General features: G+C 44.7%; 1 protein-coding gene across 6 annotated transcripts in view; it reads right to left on the bottom strand.

The window, feature by feature from the left end:
• The window catches only part of CUNH4orf19 (chromosome unknown C4orf19 homolog), a 77,142-nt gene that overhangs the window by 7,295 nt on the left and 56,452 nt on the right, over positions 1-13,395 (bottom strand). For all 6 annotated transcript variants that reach the window (XM_053672358.1, XM_053672361.1, XM_053672359.1 and 3 more), the window contains one exon: positions 9,294-9,343. The gene's annotated coding sequence lies outside the window, so the exon portion shown is untranslated. The remainder of the gene's footprint in view (positions 1-9,293; positions 9,344-13,395) is intronic.

A 13,395-nucleotide genomic window follows, 5' to 3' on the forward strand; every position in this document is an offset into this window, starting at 1 on the left:
CCGGTCACGGAGCTTTTAAAGCAGCTGCTGGGAAGTGGTTTGAGTTTATCAGAGATGAAGTCCTTGGAAGAGAGACATAATAAAATTAAACATTTAAAATTACAGCTCCATTTTGAAAAACCAACTTGCTGATGTTTATAAAAAAAACAGCAGGGAATTCATGTAACCTGGTGGGCAGGTGTGTTGGGAGCCGCCCTACCTGATTTCAGGAGCTGTAACCCCCCATGGCTAAGGCTGAGTGAGCGACCTTTGGACCAGAAGCCTCTAAGGAGACAAAGCTTATCTCCCTGGCAGGAGCGCCGCTTCTGCTCCTTTTACTTCATCCATAACTGGCCCCCAATGCTTGATCAGCTAGCCAATGACAGATAAGATTCCCCACGAGGAGAACGACCTAAGACAGGCACGATCATGTGGAGGCCCCAGGGAAGGGCTTGGGGGGCTATGGAGAAAGGGGGTGATGGGCCCTCGCCCCTTGGCTTTGACGTAGCCTGAGTCCTCATTCTGTCTGCGAGAAGTCTCCTAATCTCTGGGCTGCCTTACATCCCCTGCCTGACTTAAGCCTGAAACGATGACAGAGGGCAGTGCAGGCCTGTGCTGGGAAGGGTGGGCTCCCTGGGGAGATCAAGCCTGAGAAAGGATACATAAAGTCCTGTGAAACCTGCTTTGTTAAGAAAGCTCTCGATTAAATAAGGATCCAAGGAGAAAATGAGTTTGTTTCTCAAAGTTTTGTAGCCCTTTAGCTAACAGACCCTGGCTCAGAATAGGCCCCCAGAGTTCTTTGTATGATATCTACTGTTTGATCCTTACTGCCTGACGATGATTAATGAGCTTTACCGGTGTTCATGTGCAAAATGAACCCAATATAAAGCCCATTGAGGAAAAGGCTCTTGGCCCTTCTCCTTTGAGAGATTGGCCACCTTTCCTCCCCAAGCAGATTGTGTCTTGGTAGACTTATTCTCATCCGAGGTGGCCAGGGGGGCCCTGTGGGTGGAGCTCTCCCCACACAGGTGAAGCCGACAAGTTTAGGTGAGTTGCCCCCCGGTGCTGAGCTCCTGGACTGAAGAGGAATGAATGAAAACAGCTCCCAGGTGCTTTACACAGGAGGCTAAAGACGTCCTACCTGACTTCACAGACAGCACTGAGTCTGCCGTCGAACGAGGACAAGGAGATAACTCCTGACTGCCTAATCTATTTCCTCACGCCACTCCTTCCTTCCTGGGCAGGCTTTGGAAAGTCTCTGGGACACATTTTTCTGGTATGTTTCCTTTTTTTTTTTCCTAAAGAGGCTGAGCGTCACTGATTTTGGCACACCTGAGGGCTCTACAAAGATCTTTCTTCTCAGCACCATCTAACAGCCCATTTTACGCCTTCCCAGTAGCCGAGGTGCTGTGAGGTGGGTGTTAGTGTCCCCTCAAACTGGGTGTCCTGGGATCCTTGTGTGCAGAGAGGTATGTTTGTAAGTACTCTCCTAAAACGGGGGTCCTTGCTCAAGTAGCTTTGGGGACAGCAGAGAGTAAAGATGAGCACATTCATAGTTATCGAAAGGACCTGTTTCACTTGGTTGAACCTAGAAATCTTTGAAATTACTTGACCACAGAACTTTTTTTTTTCATAAGAGACTATTAACAACCAACAAAACTTGCATTTTGTGTGACATGTTGGGGAAAACAACTGCTGAAATGAGGGTCCTAATCACCTGGGGGAGGTTTGTGCCCTAAACTGATAATGTTACGGGGTGTCTAGCGAACATGGCTGGGCAATGTCTGTGACCAGTTGTCCCAGCAATGGCTCCATCACTGGCCCCTGAGATGTGGGAAAGCAGCTGAGTCTCTTTTTTCCTCCGTTTCTGCAAAATGAGGCCATGACATCGGAGCACACGGCTCCCTCACTGAATCCCGAGATCTCCCCTGCCAGGTGGGCACCAGCATGACCCTTTCATGGGCAGGCAGCCCCACTCAGTGGTTTGTCAACTACCCTATTACCCTGCCATTAGGGTGTGTTTGGGGCCAAGCCCACACTCACCCCCCCACATTCCTGTTTCCTGCCTTCAGGCCCTAAGGTCTCGGTCCCATTCCCTGCGGCCTGCAGGTCTCTGCTAGACGTGTGCTCCCCTCTTCGCCAGGAAGAACCAGGGCGCCCAGCACCCTGGAGCCCTGAGCTGGGGTGAGAGTGTGCATCACAGCGCTGTCCTGGGAGGGGTGGGGACTCAGATCAGGGGGCTCTGTGGTGGAGGAGTGTCTGTGGGACCTTCTCCTCCACTGGAATGGGCTGGGGCAGGTGCAGGCTCCTGGGCCAGAGGGTCCCAGTGGGTCCCAGAGCACCGTCTGGCAGCCCTTGGCCTCCTGGTGTGTTTTAATAGGAAACCATGTCAGTTTTTAGCAGCAAAGAGAGTCCGTTTTTAGGAGCAAAAAGAATCGGTCTCTGAGGACGTCAGGGTAGAGATTGGGGTTTCTCAGTGAAAGGTTGCCCAGGCCCCACTCAGATGGTACCATGTGAACTGCTGCCTCGCTGGCCCTTCCCGGGGCTGGTGCTGCTCACGGGGAGGCTGTCTGTCTGTCTGCAGGGCGCCCGTGGCCTTGCATGGCATCAACTCTGCGGAGCAAGCTGGGTCCTGGCCTGGGACTTTCTTGCTTTTAGGCTCACAGGATCCTGGAGGTCTGTGCTGAGCGGGGAAGCAGGACCTTCTGAACAACAGTGAAGACATTGCTCCTCTTTTCTTCCTGGGGCCTTATCCCAGGACCTCACAGTCCTCTGGATGCATCTTAAAAACACTGCACATGGCCCTTTTGGGCCTGGTACCATTTTTCCCCTTTCTTCTGATGTAGTACTTAGTCCACGCTTCTGAAGACAGATGTTTTGCGAACAGGCAGTTGTCATGCAGTGTTTTCACTGACTCCACAGCTCTCCAGCTCGCCCCTGGCAGGTACCAGGCCCGGGGCTGGTTTCTGGGGAAACAGTGAATGGCACCCCGGCGGCTTCCTGAGAGAGTCACGGAGTGTGTGCGTGTGTGCATGTGTGCGTGTGTGCGTGTGTGGGTAAGTGTGTGGGGTGGGATGGAATTTACATAAACATTTGGGAAGATTCCTCACACCACCTCTGCAGTCCCACGGAGCAGTTAAATAACAACTTAGGGTTGGGGGTTCTAGTCCCACCGTCAACATTTGTTAGCTTTGTGGCCTCTGGGCACATGCCTTAGCCACTGAGAGCATCAGTTGTCTAATCTGCAAAATGGGACCAGTAACCATTCCTGTTTGTCAGGACTACTTGGAAAATTAAATGAGATAAAATATGTAAGGCATTTACCACGATGCATGGCATACTCTCAGTACTTATCAATAACTGTTGTAGTAGTTAACATCTGAGCGCTTAGTGTTTACCAAGTACTGTTTTAAGGACTTTCAGGTATTGGTTCAACTTTACAATAACCCTTTTAGGTGGAAACCAGTATTCTATAGATAAATAAATGGATATAAATGTTACAAAGTGGTAGAGTTTGGTTACTACTAGCACTGTTGCTACGTTTTCCAGATTATATAATATGTAATTATGTAATATTTATATAGTTATGGACATTACCTAATATTTCATATTGTATTAATATAATCTGTCTTTGTAGGTTCCATTGTTCTCAGAGTCCACTGGCTTACACAATAAGCAGCAGCTTATGATCCAGGAGCTTTTGCAAAAGGGACCTGGATTCTCTTTTGAAATGCTGACAGAATTTCATAGGTGTGGTTTTATGTTTTCATCACCAGATGGCAGTACCGAGTGGTTATTTAAGCTAATATAAGAAAGGGACTTGCTAGGGGAAAGGTCTTAGAAACAGGAGAATTAAGGCACAAATAGTGTAGGTGTTTGGCCATGAAGCAAAGTTAGGGAGTGAGGGATGTGGTAAAAATTTCAGACACTTAGTGTCACCTTAAAGTCCTGGCGGCCACGGCACCACCGTGAGCAGGGCCTTCTCCAGCTCCAGCCGGCAGGAAGCTGATTCAATAGCCTGGCCAGATCGCTGAATTCTACACGGGCCACTTCTGACACAGTGACTACCCATCAAACCCCCAAATGGGAGAGTTGGGTTTCCCTCTCCCACCTGTGTGCCTGCACAATACTTCTGTGGAAGAGACCGGGGGAGGGAGGAGCCTGGGGGTGTGCAAGGGTCCAGTTCCTCCTCCCGGATCCCACCCACGTGCTACACGTGGTGTGAGCTGGTCTTGGGGCTCCACCTTCCAGAGAAGGTGTGTGGGCGTCAACTAGGAGGCAAAGATAAGCCACAAAATACATATGGCCCAATTTGAAGGTTCTGGGGGAGGAAGCCCATTATTTTTATTTAAAATACCTTCACAATATTGTGTTTGAACAGGTTGCATTTGCATGAGTTATTAAAATTAACTCCATCAGGTTCTAAGTCTCCCCGGGGTGGTAATATCCTTTTGGCTTGACTGTCTTTGTCTTGACCCACTGGCTCTTCCAATACCTGCATAAACCAATGACTACATAACTCCTCTCTCTATGAGGAGGTGTGCCTCTTCCCGGCTAGACTTTCCCGCTAAGTTACCAAATAACACACAACAGTTTGAACTCTGCAAAAACTGACATCGTCTAACGTATGTATTGCAGCTTGCTGTGTGCCTGCCACAGGGCAGGTCATGGTGGTTGGGGAAGGGACTTTAGCCCCTCCATCACCTCCATCCAGCTCTCTTCCTTTTCCCACCCGAAATGAGCCCACTTCCTGTGAGGTGTAACTTTTCTGGACAAGCCTAGATTCCTTCCCAAGCTTCTAAACCCCTCCTAGTGGAGAAGATAGTAGCATCGAATTGTTCAGGGTTCCTATGAGGATCACATGATGTAAATGTGATAGGCCTGGTAAGGTGTGCCTGGTAAGTAGCAAGTTCTTTATAAATGGCTGTTCTCATGTTCATGCTCATGATCTATAAGAATAGAACCACTGGGTGCTAGCACTCTTAGGCACTCAATAAAAATGGGTGATGGTCTGATCAAGCTTCCCCTGCAACCCCATGGGAACCAGGGCATGCCTTCCGTTTGTGGCACGTGTCCAATATGGGTAAGTTTTCTCATCTAAGAAGTTGGGAGAGTCTGAAGAAGCCTGAAGCATTTAGAAAAACTTAATTCCTGGAAACGATAAGGAAGTTTTGCAGGAGATGATGTGGAGAAAATTTATACAACACAGCCTTATAAGGCTCCAGATAATGACAGCTTTAGAATCAAGCACAGCTCATAGTTAGATGCTTGGAATGAATGAGTTTTGGGTAATTCCCAGAATCCTAGAGTGCTCAAGCAACAAAGAATCTCAAAGAACATCACACCCAATCACCTCATTTTATAAAAGGGGTCTCAAGGCTGAAAGCATAAAATAGAAGAAGAGAAGGAACAGATTGTCCCATATTTGTAGATGGCCCTCTGTGTATGGAATTAGGATTCCAAAGTTTCCTTGAATTAGAGTAAAAAGTAGTTTCTTACTTGAAAAGACTGAGTGAGGGTCTCTGAGTACCTACTGGAGGCAAGACAGTCTACTAGTTACTAGGACAGGAAGAGGCAGAAGATCTCTCCTGTCTGTTGAATGAATCGTCGCCACCCATTCATGCAAACAAATATTTCTTGAGCATCTGTTATGTGCCAAGTACTGAACTTGATTCCAGGGATCTGGAAGGAGTTTGTGGTCCACCAAGGAGACAGATACATGAAAAGATGACTAATATGGTGTTACATGGAAATGTCACATCGAATGTTACATAAGGTGAAGAGTGCCTGGGTAACCTTGGGAAGGTTAGAAAGGCTTGTGGGCGAAGGGGAGCAGCCCGTGGTGCCGGTGGACTTCCAGAGCGCCTTCCAGGGGAAGGAGGCCAACTCAGGAGTGCGGGAGTGCTACCGCGTCCCGACAGCATCTCCCTTAAACTCAGCCTTTCCGCGTGCACACTGCCATCGCCCTGAAACTGCTTTCCTGCCTGGGTTACTGCAACAGGCTCCTGTCTCTGCCTCCACCCCTGTCTTCTACATTTTCCACACAGATGTCACATGATCTTTTCAGGACACAAGTCTGAATTCACTTCGCTTGCCTAAAAGTTTTCAGAGGTGTCCAATGCCCTCAGGATATTTAATAACATAAAATAATGAAGAAGATGATAAAAATATTAAACTTGCATAGAGCTTCCATACACTTAAAGAACATAATTAATTGATCTGCATTCTTTGTGGATTCTGTATGTGTGAATTCACCTACTTGCTAAAATTTATTTGTAACGGTAATAGATACCTGGGGTGCTTTTGAGATCATTTGTGGACTTGCAAAATGTGGCAAAAAACTGAGTCGTCTAACACCTGTGCTTCTCTGGCTGAGCTCAGAGAGGGTCATGCTCTGCCTTCTTGTTCCGGCTTCATATTGTGAGTGAGTGGTTTTCTGGGATTCATTTGGTGTCATACCTTTCTTACACGTTTATGCTTTTTGTTTGTAATTTTGCTGTTTAAAATGGCCCCTGAGCATAATGCTCAGCTGCTGTCTAGTGTTCTGAAGGGTCCTGAGGTGCTTTACAGAGAAAACTCACCCAGGAGTGAGTTCCGTGCTGTTAGCCCTGAGTTCTGTGTGGATGGATTAACTACATATATAAAGTAGGGCGCCTTTAAGCAGAAACACACATAAAGCAAGGTTATGTACTGATTGATTGATGAAAGTGTGGTGACCAAAGGCTCGCAAGATCCTAACCACGCCGTTCCCCTAGGAGCAATGGTTCTTTATTCACTAGCTCACTGCAGGAAGTGACTGGGTAGAAACACTACAGTGGCTAATGGGAATCAACACAAACAACTCACTTAAAACCAATTAAGAACCTTATAAAATAAGGGGCAGTCTTTTCTGTAACATACAACCCTCTAGTGTATCATCTCTCTTTTTCTCCCTGGCCATGCTAACCTTCTTTCAAATCTTTGGACTTAGGTTTCTTTTAAATTCTTTTCAGTTGATGTTTCTTTCTAGGTCCAAAGGCCTTGTCGTAGGCTATTTCCTTTGCCGTCTCACTCCACCTCCTGCCCATTGAGACCTGGCCATCCCACACCCATCTCACCGTTCACTTTGCCTTCTCAGTGCAACTTTAATACTTTTATTTCATTAATTGTTGCTGTGTCTTTCTTGCCTCCAGCCACGTGGAGCCGGTGAATCTCCTGGTTACTGCCCTTCCCCAAACGTCTGCTCTGACTAGGTGGAGACCGGGAAGTGTGTTCAGGGAAGGAGGAGGGGCGTCAGGCATTGTCTCGAGGAGACAGGAGTTAGAAATGAGGAAGTTTGCCACTACAAGTGCCAATGCCTCAGGAAAGGAAGGGAAAGAAAAGCGCACGTGGATTTTAGTAATGAGGGGGTTAACGGTAAGAAGGGAGGGAGGGTTACAAACTGACGGACATGGATGTTGGGGTGCAGTGGGTTGGGGAATGGCTGGGACAGATGAAAAGGACTGTGGGGCGCTTACTGACTTCTTTGGGATGGGGACGAAGAAGGGAGTAGTTATACTACAGGAGGATACAGGACTGTAGGATGGTTTTGCAGGGAGAGAGAGTAAATATATTTCACGTGCTGAGGAGAAAACAGGTGACTGAAGGAAACTGAAGACAACAGGGACGGTGAAGGAAAATACAGGCTATCAAGTCGAGACCACCTGTAGAGGTTAACTCCCTGCCCTGATTCTTATTTTTCAACCATCTCAATATATTTGTGAAAACCTTTTGGTCTAGAATGAGAGCTTCAAATGGCCTGTTTTGCTTATGATGCATATAATACAACTGGTTACTAGAAAGATAAAGATCACCCATGAAAGTATTACCCTTCGAAAGAAGTGAGGATACTCACCTCTCCCTCCGAGCCTAGAAGGAAAGGGGCCAGGGCAAGTGGAGGCACAGTTCTCAGTGCTGGGGCGGTAAGACTTGAGTTTCTCATCGATGTGCGAGGCAAGGATGTGTGTCATAGGAGCTAAAAGAGTCAAGGCCTGAATGCCAGAGGTTTGGAGTGACATGTGGCGGAGAAAAAGAGCAACCCCGAGGAGATGCCTGACTGCAGTCAGCAACTGAAAAGTTGAGTGAAGGCAGTAAGTGCAGTTCTTGCAATGTCTTCCTCTCCTGGCAATGTCCAGTGACCTGGGTGAAGGTCCATAAGGGCAGGTTCTCACACTGTCCCAGGGCTTGGATTTTGATGGCGCTGGCAAGAACAGCCCAAGCAATGGGCCATGGGGTCTGCAGCAAGTAGGCAGAGCAGTTTGCTGAGAGTTTGGCTAAAGGAGGAGGAGTCCTGGGGACTAGAGATCCTAATTAGGTTTATAAAAAGCCAGCGACCTGTGTTCTTGAGTATGAGAAATTTGAAGAGCTAAAAGGTACATTGGTATATTAGAGTTCATGGTTAATGACATGGTCAGGGAAGGGAATAAAAATGTGGTGCGAGGATACCTAAAGTGCAGGGAGTCAAGAAGGTTTTGAGCCTATGGTATTGAATGATCTAGAAGAGCTGGGAAGTTCCCAGATGACAGCAACAAATAGGGGAAAGGATAGAATAGATAGAAATTTGAGCCTCAAATGTAGGTGAGTATTTTTGCACCAAGGAGGCAGCTTGATCATCCAGAATTTGCAAAGGAGAACAAGGACAACGTATACACTACTTTTGAGACCAGAGCAGGGAGAACAGGATGGTTCCACTGGTATAAGATACACAGCAGATCATATCCTATGTCTGGCAGAAAATGGAAATGGTACGGGAGCTGGAAGAAGACTCAGAGAGAAATAAAAGGAAGGAATCCTAAGGTCTGGCTCCTAACCTTGAGAGTGTACCAGAATATCCTGGAGTGCTGGGTGCCACCCCCACATTTCTGACTGAGCAGTCTGGGGTGGGGCCCAAGAATCCACATTTCTAACAAGTTCTCAGGTGAGGCTGATGCTGTTGGTCCTAAGACTATAGTTCAAGCATCACTGTTTGGGAGAGATGGTCTGTACTGGAGGAACCCCAAATTGCCTGGGGAGATAGGTGAATTGGAAACCTTTCAGTGTGAAGATTTAGTTGGCTCATGCCTCTCACATCATGTGTCTGAGAACTGCATTTCCAAATGACAAAAGTGAAAAGAAACAGAGTTCTACTCAAACCTGGATTCACCGGAAAGAAGTAGACTTTGTGGACAGCTCTGTCTCTTGGCTTTAATGTTTTAGGCAATAAAAATGGCAGTGAAAGACTGAGTAATGGAAAGTTTAACAGAAAATAGAAAAGAATCAACTTTTCCCCACTGCATTAAGAAAAGAAAATAGCTTACCTGTTGTGGAGATTGTCCATTAGGTCTCTCTAGAAGTTTAACTTCTCGTCCTGTAGCAACAAAAAAAGTGGAAAATGAAGGTCTGCAAGTTGTCTCCGTGTCCCGGCCAAGTCGCATCAACAAAGTGACAGGGGAGCCTTTCTGTGCAGGCACCAGCCAGTAGAAGGGGTGAATGGAGGTCCTGGCCTGGACCAGGCAGCCCAGGCAGACAAGCTCTTTGAAGTTCACTAGGCCTTGGTTTGCAGCCCAGCTCCTGACACTCAGCATTATATTAGCAATTTACCGGCATTGCAGTGTTTCTTCTATAAAATAAGATTGCAGTGAGACTTAAATGGCACAACATATGAGCTGTTTATCGCATGCTGGGCAAGCTATTGCTCTTTATTACTGTTGACAAACATTACTTGGACAATATGTCTGTCTCTTTTGTGATGGGTAATGTTTCAATTAAGCAGAAAGAAATTCAAGGCATTTATTTGCTTCTTGGAGATATATCAGATAAAGTTTCAATGAACACATGTATATGTCAACAAAATGGTTTAGAAAATGGTTTTTTAATAGTTTTGCATGGTTTAGAAAATAATCTTGCATTATAATGAAAATGGTATATAGAATTTGAAAGTAAAGCAAATGTTTAGATTTTACCAACTTCTCTGTAATTATTAGAATACTTTACTGTCTCCCTAGTTGGGCAGCTCGGTTGGTTGGAGCGTTATCCCACACACCAAAAGTCTGTAGGTTCGATTCCTGGTCAGGGTGCATACCCAAGTTGCGAGTTTGATCCCTGGTCAAGGGCACATACAGGAGGCAACTGAGCAACGTTTTTCTCCCACACCAATATTTTTCTTTTCCAGAAAGGTAGTTTACTATCTATAAACACAAAACTTTTGAACAATGCTCTTATTCCACAAGCCATTCTTCTGTTAAGAAGTCTTACGTAGTTATCCGTTGCCTACCAAGCTTTCATGAACTCAGCTGTGCACTCCAGGTCTTTCACAGTATGGTGCCAATGGCCTTCCAAGAGTCTCTCTGAAACTCCTTGAGACACTCCTATTTCTAGCCAATCTAGAGTTTTCACCATTCTCTAAACATGTCTACATTTTTCTGTTTCAGAGCCTTTGCATATATTATTTCCTCCACCTGGCTTGCGTCCATGCCCATTGATATTTTGCAAAATTCTACTGATTCTTCAAAACTTACTTCACCCCAAATAGCAGCTGCGATTTTGAGAAAGAAGAACAAAGTAGGAGGGATCACAATACCTGATATCAAATTGTATCAGGTATAGTGGCCTTGTAAGGCCACTATAATCTAAACAGCCTGGTACTGGCTTAAAGCACATGGACCAATGGAGCAGAACAGAGAGCCCAGAAATAAACCCAAGTCTCTACAGTCAATTAATATTTGACAAAGGGGACAGCAATATAAAATGTACTAAAATAGCCTTTTCAACAAATGGTGTTGGGAGAACTGGACAGCCATGTGTAAAAAAAGGAAATTTGAGCACCAACTTACACCATACACCAAAATAAATTCAAGGTGGATAAAAGACTTAAATATAAGCCATGACACCATTAAAGTCCTATAGGAGAACACTGGCAGGAAAATCTCAGATATTTCACGCAGCAATATTTTTATTGATATGTCCCCTAGAGCAAGGGACATAAAGGAAAGAATAAACAAATGGGATCTCATCAAAATTAAAAGCTTTTGCATGGCTAAAGAAAACAGTATTAAAATAAAAAGAGAACCAACTATATGGGAAAACATATTTGCCAATGATACCTCAGACAAGGGTTTAATCTCCAGAATATACAAAGAACTTACACCACTCCACTCTAAGAAGACAAGCAACCCAATTAAAAAGTGGGCAAAGGACTTGAACAGACATTTCTCCAAGGAGGACATACAGAAGATCCAGAGACACATGAAAAGATGCTCAGTATCACTAGCTAACAGAGATGCAAATTAAAACCACAATGATACCACTTTTCACTGGTCAGAATGGCCATCATAAACAAAGCAACAAACGAGTGTTGGAGAGGTTGTGGAGAAAAGGGGACCCTAATCCATTGTTGGTGGGATTGCAGACTGGTACAACCACTATGGAAGACAGTATGAAATTTTCTCAGAAAACTAAAAATGAACCTGCCTTTTGACCCAGCAATTCCACTGCTGGGATTATATTCTAAGAACGCTAAAACACCAATTCAAAAGAACCTATGCACCCCAATGTTCATAGCAGCACAATTTACAATAGCCAAGAGTTGGAAGCAACCTAGGTGCCCATCAGTAAATGAATGGATCAAAAGATTATGATACATATACACAATGGAATTCTATGCAGCAGAAAGAAAGAAGGAGCTCCTACCCTTCGCAACAGCATGGATGGAAATGGAAAATATTATTCTAAGTGAAATAAGCCAGGCATTGAAAGACAAATACCATATGATCTCACCTTTAACAGGAAGCTAAACAACAAAATAAACAAGCAAGCAAAATATAACAAAAGACACTGAAATAGAGAATAGGTAGACAGTGACCAGAGGGGAGAGGGGAGGGAATTTCAGGGGAAGAAGGGGAAGGATTTACGGGAACGAGTATAAAGGACACATGGACAACAACTAAGGAGGGTGGAAATGGGAGGGAGGTGGGGATCACTGGGGGGGGTGGGCTGGGATGGGAGTAAAAGACAGAAAACTATACTTCTCGAACAACAATTAAATTTAAAAAGTCACCCCCCCAAAAACAAAACTTATTTCACACATCACTTCCGCCATGAAGATTTTAAAATAATCCCAACTAAAGGTAATTACTTCATTCTTTTACTTTCTATAGGATCTTCAACCTCTTGGACGGCTCTGCTCACTTTGTACCTTGGACGATGGTAATTCATTTATATAACATTCCCTCCATTAGACTGTAATCTCATAGAAGGGAAGGGTCATGGCTTCATCACTGTTTATCTACCTATAGTAGTTCTTCACATGGTGACTTGCATTTAGGTGGTACATTGCATGTCTTTTAAAAAGACATTAACAATTATATAATGTTTAATACTAATGTAGAATATAACAACAATGTACATATTTTACCAAATCCAAGAGGCACTTGTATTCATTTGCCTTTTAACAGCTCTGAGACTGTAGTGTATCTTACAAGCATTAGCACATCATGGTTAAATTGGCAGCACTGTTTTCTATTTTTTTTGGTGCATAAGATAAATGGTACACGTTATCACTGATGACACCTACTATTCAATGAAATATAGTATTTCAATTCTACAGTTTTGTCTCAGAAATACATTATGCATAAGTTTTATTAAAACTATCGTATGTTAAATGAGTGTCTACCTCAGGTACAACTCTACAAAACGAGACATGATCTGTTTACCCAAGAACCTTCTAAGATGAAAACTAACAATATCCAGAGATAGAGTAAGAATTTTACAAGCTCTAAGCCCTATAAAGATCAGGTATCAAAATAAAGACAATAACCATAAAAAGGGCACTTCAAAGAAATTCTATTTTTTTAGGGTGACGTTTTGAAATAATAAATTCTTCCAAAAGAAAACATTTTTGGCACACTTTCTTTGCTGGTCCCTTAGGTACGTGACTGATTTGTTGGGCGAGTGAGCACTAACATTCCATTGGCTTGAACATATTGAGGACCCAGCAATTGGCACAGCAAATCTGTGCTGAGCATCACAGGAGTTGGGGAAAAAGAGCCATCCCATTGGGGTCCAGGTGCCAGGAAAACATTTACAGAACAAATGGGACCATGAGAGATGGGTTAGCATTAGGCAAAGGGGACACTTTTAGTAAAAGCAAAAGGGTAGTAAAAAATATGACTCATACAAAAAGATGGCAGAGGGACCCATGTTGTAGATTTTGGGGGAGGGATATGGCATCTGCGACTAGGTTACTGAAGCTCCTTGAAAATAGGCCCAGAAGACCAAACATGACGTGACTGGCAAAGAGAGCAGGTTCTTGAGTGGTGAATGACAGTATGGCGGCATGTATCTGAAAGCCTCACCTGCTAGTAGAATGTAGGGAAAATTAAAGGGGTCAGGTGCAGAGAGACTTGCTAAGGCTAGTGCTTT

This window comes from Artibeus jamaicensis, unplaced genomic scaffold (genome assembly GCF_021234435.1).
Source record: "Artibeus jamaicensis isolate MK-2021 breed Jamaican fruit bat unplaced genomic scaffold, CSHL_Jam_final contig_76, whole genome shotgun sequence".
In the NCBI taxonomy this organism is placed as follows: Eukaryota; Metazoa; Chordata; class Mammalia; order Chiroptera; family Phyllostomidae; genus Artibeus; species Artibeus jamaicensis.